Here is a 14,857-nt window from a genome sequence, read left to right on the forward strand (position 1 = left end):
AAAATCTAACTACTCTACAATGTATTATATCAATTGAAGCTTATAGGACAATCTTTCTAATATTTCTAAAAATAGAATACTAACCTCCTAATACGTTAGAGGTTAACTTAGTAGTGTCAATGTAAAAGGGGCCTTTATCAGCCCTCATCCCCCTAGATTCTGAGAAATAGCTTTCAGAGTACTTTCATTGAAAAATACTTTTCTTTGGTATTTGAAAAAAAAAAACGGAAAAAACGACAAATAAGAATTTATGATGATTGCAGTCGTAGCTGTAACCCAGTTAAGAACAAACGTTTGTTCTTGATTTGCAGCGCTTAAGTATGCCACAGGGCGTGCGTGCTATTTTACAAGATTGTATGTATATTTTTGTTTAAATAAAATATTCTAACCTACTTTATAATATTCTTCTTGCATTTGGTAAAAAAAAAAAAAAAAAAAAAAAAAAAAAAAAAAAAAAAAAAAAAAAAAAAAAAAAAAAAAAAATGCAGAATGTCCTTACCTTTCGTTCTCCACGTAAGACAGGAATCATTTGCGGATATTTCGATCTAGAAAAAGTTTGCATTAGACAAGAAAATAGTGCTGTAACGTTTCTTAAAAAGCAGATCGATTAAACTGATCACTTTGTGTCCAAATAGGGACAGATTATAGATAACACCCATTTCAAGAGTTTTCCCTAGAATCTCCGACGCAATATCTTATCTTGAACAAATTAAAAAAAAAAAAAAAAATAACCCTGATAAATTTACATGATAAATAATTAACGGTAAAAAAATACAAGGTAAATAACGGTAAAATCAATAACAGTAAAAAATACAAAGCACATTGTCGAGCGTCCAGCATGTCGCTACTCGAAAACCCATTCGTTCACTAAAAAATGGGCAAAACTTCCGGCAACAGATCACCAGAGGTCCAACAGTTCTAAAAAGGTACATATTGTGTTCAGAACATTACTGTATACATATCTGAATATATATTTGTGCTATGTAAATATTATGTTTGCGGCATAATTACACTAGAATGAGATAAAGTAATTGCATTCACTTGATTCACTTTAATCTCGACTGCTTTAATACCAGTAACTGAAACTTATTGCAGCATATATTCAGCATAACTAAGAACCATTTCAGAGTTTTAAGGTTCCTAGGTGTAAAAACAAAATTTTTAACTTTTCCCAAATTTTACTGACAAGAATTATGGAACCTACTAGCTCCACATCAGAACAAGCAAGCACATCAGCACAAGCAACATCAGCAAGTTCTAATTTCTATCATTTTGTGATGCAGAACAGATATTTCGGCCAAAACAAGGCCAGATTGCTGCTGAGAGAAAAATACTAGAACAGCTAATTGGCTTAAAAATATCGAAAAACATATAAATATACTCTCAATTTGAGATTAGCTGTACCGAGGCAAACAAGGGTGCAAGGGGGTCATTTCCCAGAATAACTATTTTTTCTAACAAATCTCCAATAAAAAAGTAAAACATTCCTTCCCGAAACACCGCTCCGGCCAAAGATCTTTTTTGAATGAAAGTAAAGAACGACATTAAAACTTACAACATTCATAAACTATACATAAGCAGGGTTGTCACCCCCCCTCATACTCACACTCCTTACGCTACTGTCTGTTTTTTTTCGCCAATGTTTCAAAAAAGAATATTATAAAATAGTAAGAATATGAAAAATCTTCATTTTCAAAATGCCCCAAGAATGGAGGGGTTTATTTATTTCGGTTACAGTTATTTTTTCAAAAAAAAAATATTTTTTTTTCTGATGAGAACAACAAATGCAATTAAACAAACCATCAAAAATTTTACAATACAAATAAGAAATGGTTGAACTTAAAACAACAAAATAACCTTCATCAGACTGGGAGGGTATATCTATCATCACTAAATAATATGGACACAAATGTCACTTTGGGCAAAAATGGCTCTTTCCATCAGCCCAATGTAAAGCAAAACAACTAGCGATTTTCATATTACACTATACGATGTTCCTAGGTAAAGCTAGATGGCGCTAGACTTTATTTCCTGAGAGACAAACAAGTTGACTTTCCTCTCTTTCTATTTTCTCAAGCGCAATTTTAATAAATGGACGACACATTTTATAATACAATTAAAATGGTTTTGAATAGGGTTGCATATTTACATAGAAAATTTAATAAATTTATGACGTTTTTAGAGAATTAGCATTCAGAAGAAGAAGAATAAAAGAAAAACACTTACAAATACTCCTCACAGTCTTTATGATATTCATCCATGAGCTGCTGGTGCCGTTCTCCGAGCTTCTTTTTCTTTTTTTCAGACAGACTTTGATATGATTCACCCACAATCTTCCCAATAGCCCCCTTGAAAGCACGAAACAAAGAAATATCAAAAAGACAAATTCAATAATAATAATTTAAGTAACGTAACAACACAAGGACTTTTACAACCAAAGGTACATGAGCCTAATATTACCTACTTCCTTCCTAATAATACCCTACTTCCAAGGAATTTCTTCAGGAGAGACAAGAACACAAAATAAGAGGATATGCAGCGTTTTAAATCCAGTTCTTACCCAGTCAAATTCTTTGGTACTTATTGGAGGAAGAGTTGATATATTCATATTTTTTTTTTCAATTGCATGCATTGCTGGGCGTCAAAACTGCCATTTTCGAATTCAAATAATCAAAAAACGAGCATTGTGGTTACTGCAGCCTATTAAAGGACGAACCACATCACGTGATAACCAAAATAGTATAAAACCCCCCTAAAAAAGAAGCCGGATCGAAACAAAAAGAACACAATTGGAATAACATTGGCCCAAAACCCAGGGTAGGAAACAGTCCCTTTACATTGGAAGCACTGACGTCCCTTTTTTTTCTCTGCTACTAGCGGGGCATTGGAACATCATAGAGAGCTGTTTAATGGCTTAGTTTAAAAGAAATTGCTACATCTAGTCGCCTTTGTAATTAACAAAACACAATATTTAAATTAAAGTCTTGAGCACCACTCACCGGTGGAGCACCACTGGTGCTGCGGAGTCAACTCACCGCAACACCTAGTCACCTTAGGCCAATACAGCTACGTACGCTCCTTCTCCATCTGAATCTAGTCAAAACATCCCTCTTTAGAACCTCCCACAAAGTTCCAATTTCCCTTAAATCTTTTCTGACGAAATCCACCCACGCTTGCCATGAACGACCTGTTATCCGTTTAGACCTTGACGGTTGGCCAAAAAGGACAACCTTTGGCAATCTGTCGACTTTTTTCGGCAAAACGTGCCCTCGGCGACTTAACTTTTCTCTCATTATAGCCCTAGACAGCGGGATTGAACCACACTGTTTGTCTTTTTTATTTTTTTAAATACTATCACTCAGTCGGGTACCCAAAATAATCCGTAGGCAATTTCTCTGGAAAACATCTAGGAAAAATTCGTTGTTTTTTTTTTCGGATCGCCCATCGTTCAGAACCATATTGGACTAATGTCATCACTGTAGCTTCCAATACTCTAATATTGGTTCACCGATTTATTTTCCTTCCGACTTTTTCAACTGTGAAGCAAGAGCTAAGAGCTCATATGGCACTTGTGACGAGGTCGGAAGAGCGAAGAGCCAAGAGCTCATATGGCATGAGCTCTAGCAAAATTCTAAGAATCAATAGATTGTTTTAAAAGGAAAATCAGAGGCTTAATGCCGGTCGGGATTTAAAATAAGAGCTCTGAGTCACAAGGTCCTTCTAAATATCAAAATTCATTAAGATCCGATCACCTACTCTAGGTTAAAAATACCCCCATTTTTCTAATTTTTCCTCTCCCTTCAGCCCCCAAGATGGTCAAATCGGGGAAAACGACTTTAACAAGTTAATTTGTACAGCTCCTTGACATGCCTACCAATTTTCAACGTCCTAGCACGTCCAGAAGCACCTAACTCGCCAAAGCACTGAACCCCACCACCTAACTCCCCTAAAGAGAGCGAATCCAGTTCGGTTACGTCAATCACGTATCTACAACATTTATAAGCGTTTTCCATGATTTCCGGTTTTCCCCTCCGACTCCCCCCAGTGTCAACAGATCTGGTCGTGATTTGTAATAAGAAATCTGAGAGATGAGTTCCTTCTAAATATCAACCTAAATTTTTCAAATTTTTCCAAATTAACGACCCCGAGCTCCCCCAAAGAGAACGGATCCGTACCAATTATGTCAATCTCATATCTATAACTTGTGCTTATTTTATCCATCAAGTTTAATCACCATCTTTCCACTCTAAGCATCTTCCAAGATTTCCGGTTTCCAAGATTTCTGTTTCCCCCCTCCAACTCTCTATGTCCCCGGATCCGATTCAAATTGAAAATGGAGCATCTGAGACATGAGATTCTTCTACATATCAAGTTTCATTAAGATCCGATCACCCATTCGTAAGATACCTCAATTTTCACGTTTTCCAAGAATTCTGGTTTCCCCTCCAACTCCCTTCAATGTCACCTGATCTGGTCGGGATTTAAAATGAGAATTCTAAAGCACAAGATCCTTTTAGATATCAAATTTCATTAAGATCTGATCACCCATTCGTAAATTACAAATACCTCGTTTTTCTAATTTTTCCGAATTACTCCCCCTCCCCCAACTCCACCAAAGAGAGCGGGTCCGGTCCGGTTATGTCAGTCACCCATCTTGAACTTGTGCTTATTCTTTCCACCAAGTTTCATCCTGATCTCTCCGCTTTAAGCGTTTTCCAAGATTTCCGGTCCCCCCCCCCCCCTAATGACACTGGATCCGGTCGGAATTTCAAATGAGAGATCTGAGTTTCATGGTCCTTCTAAATATGAAATGTCATTAAGATACGATTACTCTTTCGTAATTTAAAAATACCTCATTTTTTCTATTTTTTTTTAATTAACCCTCCTCCTCCCAATTCAACTCCCCCAAAGAGAGCAGATCCGTCCGGTTTTGTCAATCCCGTATCTAGGACTTGCGCTTATTTTTCCATCAAGTTTCATCCCGATCCCTCCACTCTAAGCGTTTTCCAAGATTTTAGGTTCCGCACCCTCCCCCCTAACTTCCCCTTCATCGGATCCGGTCGGGATTTCAAATATGAGATCTGAGTTTCGAGGTCCTTCTAAATATGAAATTTCATTAAGATACGATCACTCTTTCGTAAGTTAAAAATACCTCATTTTTTCTAATTTTTTAGAATTAACCCTCCTCTCCCCCAACTCCCCCAAAGAGAGTAGATCCGTTCCGCTTATGTCAGTCCCGTATTGAGGATTTATGATTACTTTTCAAGTCAATCAAGTTTTATCCCGATCCCTCCACTGTAAGTGTTTTCCGAGATTTAGGTTCCCCAAAAATCCCCCATTGTCACCGAATCCGGTCGGGATTTGAAATTAGAGCTCTGATTCACGATGCCCTTCCAAACATCAAATTTCATTAGAATCCGATCACTCCTTCGTAAGTTAAAAATACCTCTTTTTTATTTTCAGAGTAACCCTTCTCACCCCATCTCCTCCGAAGAGAGCGGATCTGTTCCGGTTATGTCGATCACGTATCTAGGACTTATGATTATTTTTACTACCAAGTTTCATACCTATCCCTCCACTCTAAGCGTTTCCCAAGATTTAGGTTCCCCCCCCCCAACTTCCCCAACGTCACCGGATCTTTACGCCTTTACTAATAATGCTACCAAGGTAAGTGAAGCTGCCCAGTTGATCATTCTTTTCGTTACCCAACGTCACCTTTTCATCTTCACTCATTCCTAACCTTAGGAAATTAGTCTTCTTTCAAACCTGTCCTAGCACACAACCCTCAACTCGCAATACCTCCAAAAGTTCATTCATTTTGCTCAAACTTTCATCTAGGATGCTTAAATCATCAAAATATTCTAAGTCCAGGAAATTTTTACTTCCTTTAATTCCGTGTTCTCCCATTACTTTTCCTGTCTTTCTAAAAATGTCCACCAAGAAGCCCATTAAATGATCCATATAAATGAAGATAGAACACAACCCTGCTTAACTCCTGATTTAATACGAAACCAGCTGCTAACCTCATTTCCTACTTTAACCGCAAATATATTATTCTGAAAATCACTTTGATGTATTTGTTTGGTACAGTGTAGGGAAATACTTAAGTAAAAGTACTTAAGTAAAATATCTGAGTACTTGTACTCTACTTAAGTAGAGAATTGCTAATGTACTTAATACTTATACTTAAGTAAAAATTGAAGTACTTAAGTGTGCTTAAGAACTCACGTACTTTCTTCATGGCACAGAAAAATAATACTGGCATGATACAGAGCCAATGCGACATGTTAAGGGAGATTCCTTTACTGTAAGACCGTTGAAACTGACACAGTCAAAAGTGAATTCTTTGGTACTGGACTATATTGTGGATGAGATGCGACCCCTGTACACTGTTGAGAAGCCGTCGTTCAAAAATCTGATAACAGGTCTTGCACCTTATGCAAAGCTTCCAGGAAGAATGCGAAAATTGAAGCAAAATGAAGCAACATGTCGTTGACAGCAGACATTTGGTCTGCCAACAACAAAAGCTACTTAGGAATGACTGCACACTTGCTCAACAAGCATTTGAAAAGGAAATCTTATGCCCTTGCTTGTTCTCGGTTCAAGGCTCACACACTTATGACAGAATTGCTGAAAAACATAATGGCGTATTTGCCAGGTACAAAATTGCAGTTGATAGAAAGGTACGAGGGGTTTTGACCGATAACGCCTCTAACTTTAGTGAGGCATTCAGGGAATATCTGATGGTTTCTGATGAACGTGTTCAAATCAGTGATGAAGAAAATGAGGATGAAACAGGCCAGAATGGCTCATCTATTTTACAAACGTTGGAGACATACTCGATTCTCATGACAACCCAGAGTATTTCCAACTTCCCCCACACTTCAGGTGTGTCAACAACACACTTAACCTTCTTGCATCCACCGATGCGGGTACAGCCCTATGTGATGTTGCGTATAAGAGGTAGTACCACGCCGCTTTCCCAAAGTGAATTGCTCTCTGGGATGCAGTGAATAAGAGTTCAAAAGCTGCTGATACTGTGAAACAGGTATATGACAAACTGCTTATAAGACCTGTAGTAACCAGTTGGAACTCGACGTATGACAGTGTCAAAATTTGATTGATTGTCACAAAATTGGACAGCTTGCTGATGTATGTGATGCTTTGCAAAAACCCATCTCCTGATGTTGAAATTCTTGAAGAATACATGAAAATTATGGAGCTAGTTGCAGTGGCATTGGACATTCTTCAGGGGGAGGAAACATACTACTTTGGTACTATTTATCCTACAATCAAATCGCTTGAAAGGAAGCTCAAAAATCTGAAAGATTGCCTATAGTCAGCCAGCCATAGGTATATGCTCTACTTGTGGGTCTCGAAAAAAGATTCCTCACGATCCTGGACGAGAGAGTTCTTCACGCAAGAGACTTTGTTATTGCCACTGCAAGTCATCCTTTCTTCAAATTGAAGAGGTTTCCTGATAACCAGAAGGATGTAGCAGTTGAACTATTAGTGGACGAAGCAAAAAAGGTCGAAGATTTCAGAAGTACTGACGAGGCTGATAAAGGTAGCAAAGGAATACTTTGATCTTGACTGATGAAGAAACAATACGTGATAATTCTGGCAACCGTGGCCGTGAAACCCACGGTTTCACGGCTAGAGGTTTTGTCACAATTGAATGAGAGGCGAAAGGAACTATCTGTGCTTAAAGTGTATCCTAGGGTAATGAAAGTTTTCAGGAACCACAACTGTATCATTCCTTCCTCTGCACCTGCAGAATGACTTTTTTCGGTGGGTGGTGAAATTTTTACTCCAAAAAGAAACATGCTCGGAGATAATATGTTCGAAAAGCTTCCGCTGTTGCAAGGAGCAAGCAAGAAATTAAGTTAAGTTATAATGTAATGAATTTTCTTTGTACATTCTTTTTTTTATATCTTAACTGAAGTAAAATTCGCTTTTTCGTGAAACCAGTTGATTTTTTTTCAAGAAGACTGTCGGTTTTTCTGAAAAGCTGTTATTGCATGTTATTTACTATAAGTAAAACACTAGTACTTGAGTACTTCAATACTGAAGTAAAATCGAAATACTTGATTACTTAAGTACTGAAGTACTTTTTCAAAAGTACTTATCACTTAAGTAGATTTTTAGAGAAGTACTTAATACTTGTACTTAAGTAAAAAAAATTCTGAGTACTTGGTACTTGTAATTAAATAAAAAAAGAAGTACTTGGCACAACATTGGTCTGGTATACCATACAAGGAAAAGACCTTCGATACAGTTTTTTTTTTATCAGCCATATCAAAGGCTTGCTAATAATCTATAAAACTGACGACTAAAGGTGTTTTATGACTATGGCAGTGCTCAGTTATTAATCTAAGAGTGAAAACTTACTCAATGCGTCCTCTACCCTTCCTTAAAATGCACTCTTCTTCTCTTCAAACTTTGTCTACAACATCTCTAAGTCTATTAAAAAACGGAGTAATTTCTGTTCGTTTTAAGTTTTAATGTCGCTCCTTACTTTCAGTTAAAAAACTTGTTTTTTTTTAATTTAATTTCTGAACGTTTTGAATTAATGCATGTCTTGATTTTGGCTCTCCGCACATAAATAATTAAAAGGAAATGTGCATATTAGTTATTTTTGGCTAAATGGCTTTCTCATAGTTTTAATCGGAAGATTTCCAGAAAAAAGCAGTGGAAGGAGGCCTAGTTGCCCTCCAATTTTTGATAACTTAAAAAGGCAACTTGAACTTTTATTTTTTACAAAAGTTTTCGTTAGTAAAAAATATGCGTAACTTACGAATTAACTTACGTAACGAACTTCTATATTCGTATGTTTTTATTACGTATATGAGGGGTTTACCCCCTCTCCAATGCTTCAATTTCCTTAAGAGTGACCCCTGAATCACAAAGGCCATAGAATAAATAGTTGAAATTACAAAAAATACTTTAGCGTAAAGAGCAAAGTATTACAAGGAGTTGAACCCCTCATATGCGTAATAATTTCTGTTCGTTTTAAGTTTTACTGCTGCTCCTTACTTTCAGTTGAAAAAACTTTTCATATTTGTTTTTTTTTGTTTTTTTAAAATAGCCTAATGCTAGAAAATTCTGCACCCCCTTCATTGAAATTCTCTTCCCCAATGAAAAATTGCTCCGTGGAAAGATCCTCCCACATAACCACCCCTCAACTTCTCCCCCCCCCCCCCAAAAAAAAAAATATCCCCTGAAAACGTCTGTACACTTCCCAATAACCATTATTATATGTAAGTACTGCTCAAAGTTTGTAACTAATAGCCCCTCCCACGGGGACTGTGGGGGAGTAAGTCGTCCCAAAGACATTGTTATAAGGTTTTTCGGCTATAGTGAATAAAACGGTTAGCTCAGAATTTTGATCCGTTGACTTTGGGGGGGGGGGGAAATGAGCGTGGGAGGGAGTCTAGGTGCCCTCTAATTTTTTTGGTCACTTAAAAAGGGCATTAAAACTTCTAATTTCCATTAGAATGAGCCCTCTCGCGACATTCTAGGACCTTCTAGGACCATTCTAGGACTGAGTCGATACGATCATCCATGGGGAAAAAACAGAACAAAACAAGAGCTCATATGGCACTTGTGACGAGGCCAGAAGAGCTAAGAGCCAAGAGCTCATATGGTATGAGCTCTAGCAAAATTCTAAGAATCAATAGATTGATATAAAAGAATATCAGAGGCTTATTGCCGGTAGGGATTTGAAATAAGAGCTCTGAGTCACGATGTCCTTTATAAATATCAAGATTCATTAAGATCCGATGATTGACTAGTAAGTTATAAATACCTCACCTTTTCTAATTTTTCCTCTTCCTTTAGCCCCCCAGATGGTCGAATCCGGAAAAACGTCTTTATCAAGTCAATTTGTGCAGCTCCCTGACACGGCTACAAATTTTCATCGTCCTAGCACGTCCAGAAGCACCAAACTCGCCAAAGCACTGAACCCCTCCCCCCAACTCCCCCAAAGAGAGCGAATCCAGTACAGTTACGTCAATCACGTATCTACGACATTTGCTTATTCTATCCACCAAGCTTAATCCCGATTCCTCCACTCAAAGCGTTTTCCAAGATTTCTGATTTCCCCCTCCAACTCCCCCAATGTCAACAGATCTGGTCGGGATTTGAAATAAGGTCCCTGAGACATGGATTCCTTCTAAATATCAAATTTCATTAAGATCCGGTCACCCGTTCGTAAGTTAAAAATACCTCAATTTTTCTAATTTTTTCCAAATTAACCACCCCCCCCCCCCAGCTCCTCCAAAGAGAACGGGTCCGTTCCAATTATGTCAATCACGCATCTAGAACTTGTGCTTATATTCCCATCAAGTTTCATCCCGATCTCTCCACTCTGAGCGTTTTCCAAGATTTCTGTTTCCCTCCTCCAGTCCGCTATGTCTCCGGATCCAATTCGAGTCGAAAATGGAGCATCTGAGACATAAAAACCTTCTATATATCAAGTTTCATTAAGATTCAATCACTTATTTGTAAGATAAAAATACCTCAATTTTCACGTTTTCCAAGAATTCCGGTTTCTCCTTCCAATTCCCCCCCCCCCCCCCCCCAATGTCACATGATCTGGTCGGAATTTAAAATAAGAGCTTTAAAGCACAAAATCCTTCTGAATATCAAATTTCATTAAGATCTGATCACCCGTTCGTAAGTTACAATTACCTCATTTTTACAAATCCCCCCCCCCCCAACTCTACCAAAGAGACGGGATCCAGTCCAGTTATGTCAGTCACGTATCTTTGACTTATTTTGATTCTTCCCATCCAGTTTCATCCTGTTCTCTCCACTTTAAGTATTTTCTAAGATTTCCCCCCCCCCAACGACGCTGGATCCGGTTGAGATTTAAGACAAGAGATTTGAGATCCGATCACTCCTTCGTAAGTTAAAAATACTTCATTTTTTCTAATTTTTCAGAATTAGCCCCCCCCCTCCCAATTCCCCCAAATAGAGCAGATCCATTCCAATTATGTCAATCACGTATCTAAGGCTTCTGCTTATTTTTCCCACCAAGTTTCACCCCGATCCCTCCACTCTAAGCGTTTTCCGTGATTTTAGGTCCCCCCTCCAAAAAAACAACTCCCCCCAATGTCACCGAACCGGTAGGGATTTCAAATAACAGCTTTGAGACACGATATTCTTCTAAATATCGAATTTCATTGAGATCCAATCACCCGTTCGTAAGCTAAATACCTCATTTTTTCTAATTTTTCAGAATTAACCCCCCCAACTATCCCAAAGAGAGCGGATCCGTTCTGGTTATGTCAATCATGTATCTAGGACTTGTGCTTACTTTTCCCACCAAGTTTCATCCCGATCCCTCCACTCTAAGTGTTTTCCAAGATTTTAGGTTTCCCCCTCCCAACTCCCTCCCCCATTGTCACCAGATCCAGGCGTGATTTAAAAATAAGAGCTCTGAGACAATATATCCTTCCAAACATCAAATTTCATTAAGATCTGATCAACCGATCGTAAGTTAAAAATACTTCATTTTTTCTATTTTTTCCGAATTAACCGGCCCTCCACTCCCCCCAGATGGTCAAATCGGGAAAACGACTATTTCTAATTTAATCTGGTCCGGTCCCTGATATGCCTGCCAAATTTCTTCGTCCTAGCTTAGCTGGAAATGCCTAGAGTAGCAAAACCGGGACCGACAGACAGAAAGACAGACAGAATTTGCGATTGCTATATGTCACTTGGTTAATACCAAGTGCCATAAAACAAATAAACACGCATCCGTGATCTGTCTTCTGGCAAAAATGCGAAATTCCACATTTTTGTAGATAGAAGCTTGAAACTTCTACGGTAGGGTTCTCTGATACGCTGAATCTGATGGTGTGATTTTCCTTAAGATTGTTTGACTTTTAGGGGATGTTTCCCCCTATTTTCTAAAATAAGGCAAATATTCTCAGGCTCGTAACTTTTGATGAGTAAGACTAAGCTTGATGAAACATATATATTTAAAATCAGCATTAAAATGCGATTCTTTTGCTGTAACTATTAGTATCAACATTCCATTTTTTAGAGTTTAGGTTACTATTGATCCGGGTCACTCCTTACTACAGTTCGTCACCATAAACTGTTTGAAAGAGTATCATCATTCTAAGTAACTTGCTACCTACAGAAACCAGGCTAATGCCTCTATAATTACCACACTCACTCTTATCAGCTTTCTGATACAGGGGTTTAATCAAAATCGGCATAAGACTATCTCCCGCATTTTGCCTTTTCTGTAGCAAATCTTTGCCTTTATGGTAATACATTGATCATTTTTCAGTTTTCACTACTATTTTCACTTGATTTGGGAAAATTAGCTCCAGCTTTGCCCCCAACCCCCAGGATTTTGACGAATTCACGCCACTGGGTTTCAGGCTCCCCCCTCCAAATTCTCAAAAATTTGTTTTCACGTCAAACTTTTCTATTAAGACTAATCAAGACAATAGTTACCATTCCTGAATCAGCTACACATGGCATTTTTTTCACTAGCAAGTTTTTTTTAAACAAGTTTTTTTCGAAATTTTTGGCAATAATGGGTCATAGTTGGTTCTTTACTCGATGCTACCTTCCGCTACAACCGAGCCAAACGGCCACCATCAAACAGACGACACTATTACTGTCACTTTGACCAGAGTGACACTATTACTGTCACTTTGACCAGAGTGACACTATTACTGTCACTTTGGTTGATGAAGGTGTGTAGTTTAGCTTTTAAAATTAAAGTTAATCCATTACTCAGGCTTCAAAGTACCGAACGACTAGAGTTGAAATCTCCATGTTCCTTTCAACTGCATACATTATTGGTACTCAAAACCTTTATTTTTCTAATACAAATACTTAGAAAAGGAACATCATTGACCACATACAAATACTACAAACAGATTCAGCATCTCTGGACAAGTAGTTCAGCTTTTTGAGTCATTTTAACCATTTTTAACATCATTTCAACCTTTTTGTAGGTACTAGAGGCACAAATAGCTTGTTTATAAAAATCCTACCTTTCTACGACAAGTCATGATAAAGAAATAAAGAAAAATGCTGGTGCTTTTAAATGAAAGTAAATTGTACTTCGTAATTTCAGATCGAAGAAAATCAGATCGGCGAAGATCAAGTACCGGCCTACAGGGAGATGGTATATATAACCGTATATAGGTGGTTTTGCAGGGGAGATAGTAGTGGGTCCAGGATGAATTCTAACAAGCAAAAACTGTTAATATCAACTACAAATGGTTACTATGAACAGTGAAAATTACCAAATTTACCAAAACTAAAATTTACCAGATTACAATATATACCAAAGACAAAAAACATCATTAAGCATCAAGCATGTCATGGCCACCGTACGCTTTCATTTCTAGTCTCAACAAATTTAATTTTTCTGGTAGCAGGAAATTGTTTCATATAAAATAGTTTTATTTTAAATACATTTTAACTATTCTTTAAGCGGATCTGTTACCTTCAAATAATTTTTAAGGCCCTGCATTGGCTGACCATCTCAAGGAAAAGGGTCCAAAAGTGGATTCTCCCAAGGGACTATTCATTATCTTGGGATATTGAGGATCCGTGGTTGGTCGAATTTGATCAAAAAAGACAATGAAACTTTAACTCCCAAATATCGAAAAGGTTAAAATTGCTTTTTAAAGTATTACATCTCTTAAGTATGGTAGAAAAAGATATTAATTTGACAAAAAAAAAACTCACAAGGTCAGAGTCTGGATTTCTCCTCCCGTATTTTCTTTTGTTGAGCCATCGAATATAACATAAATGTTGAATAGGGTTTCTTTGGTGGATCTGGAATCTAAAAAATAGGAACAACATCAATTTGAACTAGCTTAAAAAATTTCCACTTCACGCCATTTTGGTTTCTCACTTTTGAAGAGAAAAAGAAACTATTAATGAAAGACAAACAATATATATATATATATATATATATATAATATATATATATATATATATATATATATATATATATCTATATATATAAAAATAAGTTGTCTGTCTGTCTGTGGATGGATGGATGGATGTGTCAGGTGACGTCACCTGAAAAAACTGGATTAGGTGACGTCAAAACTGAAAAAACTAAAAAAAGGCAAAAACTACAAAAAAAACTAAAAACTAATAAAAAAAATAAAAAAGCTAAAAAACTAAAAAAACTATAAAGGTAAAAACCAATAAAAAACTAAAAAAAAAACTGAAAAAACTAAAAAAAGGCAAAAACTACAAAAAAAAACTAAAAACTAATAAAAAAAGTAAAAAAGCTAAAAAACTAAAAAAACTAAAAAAACTAAAAAAAGGTAAAAAACTAAAAAAAATAAAAAATAAAAAAAAACTAAAAAAAAGGAAAAAAACTGAAAAATAAGCTAAAATAAAGGTAAAAACCAATAAAAAACTAAAAAAAAAGGAAAAAACTAATAAATGACGACACTCAAAGAGAAAGCGACCAGGACAAAAGGAATGTTCGATTAGCAATCAACAAAGCACCGGGACACAGGGAGTATAAATGACGACCAGGACATAAGTAAAAAAAAAAAAACTATCTATATATATAAAAATAAGTTGTCTGTGGATCTGTGGATCGTGGATCAGGTGACGTCACCTGAAAAAACTGGATCAGGTGACGTCAAAACTGAAAAAACTAAAAAAAGGCAAAAACTACAAAAAAAACTAAAAACTAATAAAAAAGCTAAAAAACTAAAAAAACTAAAAAAAAGGCAAAAACTACAAAAAAACTAAAAACTAATAAAAAAAATAAAAAAGCTAAAAAACTAAAAAAACTAAAAAAAAGGTAAAAAACTAAAAAAACTAAAAACTAAAAAAAAACTAAAAAAGGTAA

General features: G+C 36.6%; 1 long non-coding RNA gene across 1 annotated transcript; it reads right to left on the reverse strand.

Moving 5' to 3' along the window:
* Positions 1-498: 498 nt before the first annotated feature.
* On the reverse strand, positions 499-13,838 carry LOC136038799 (uncharacterized). Its single transcript, XR_010620311.1, has 3 exons — positions 13,726-13,838; positions 2,227-2,348; positions 499-545 (listed from the first exon to the last, which is right to left on the reverse strand). It is a non-coding gene; the product is annotated as an uncharacterized LOC136038799 (long non-coding RNA).
* Between the last annotated feature and the right edge of the window lie 1,019 nt (positions 13,839-14,857).

Source organism: Artemia franciscana, chromosome 1 (genome assembly GCF_032884065.1).
Source record: "Artemia franciscana chromosome 1, ASM3288406v1, whole genome shotgun sequence".
Lineage (NCBI taxonomy): Eukaryota > Metazoa > Arthropoda > Branchiopoda > Anostraca > Artemiidae > Artemia > Artemia franciscana.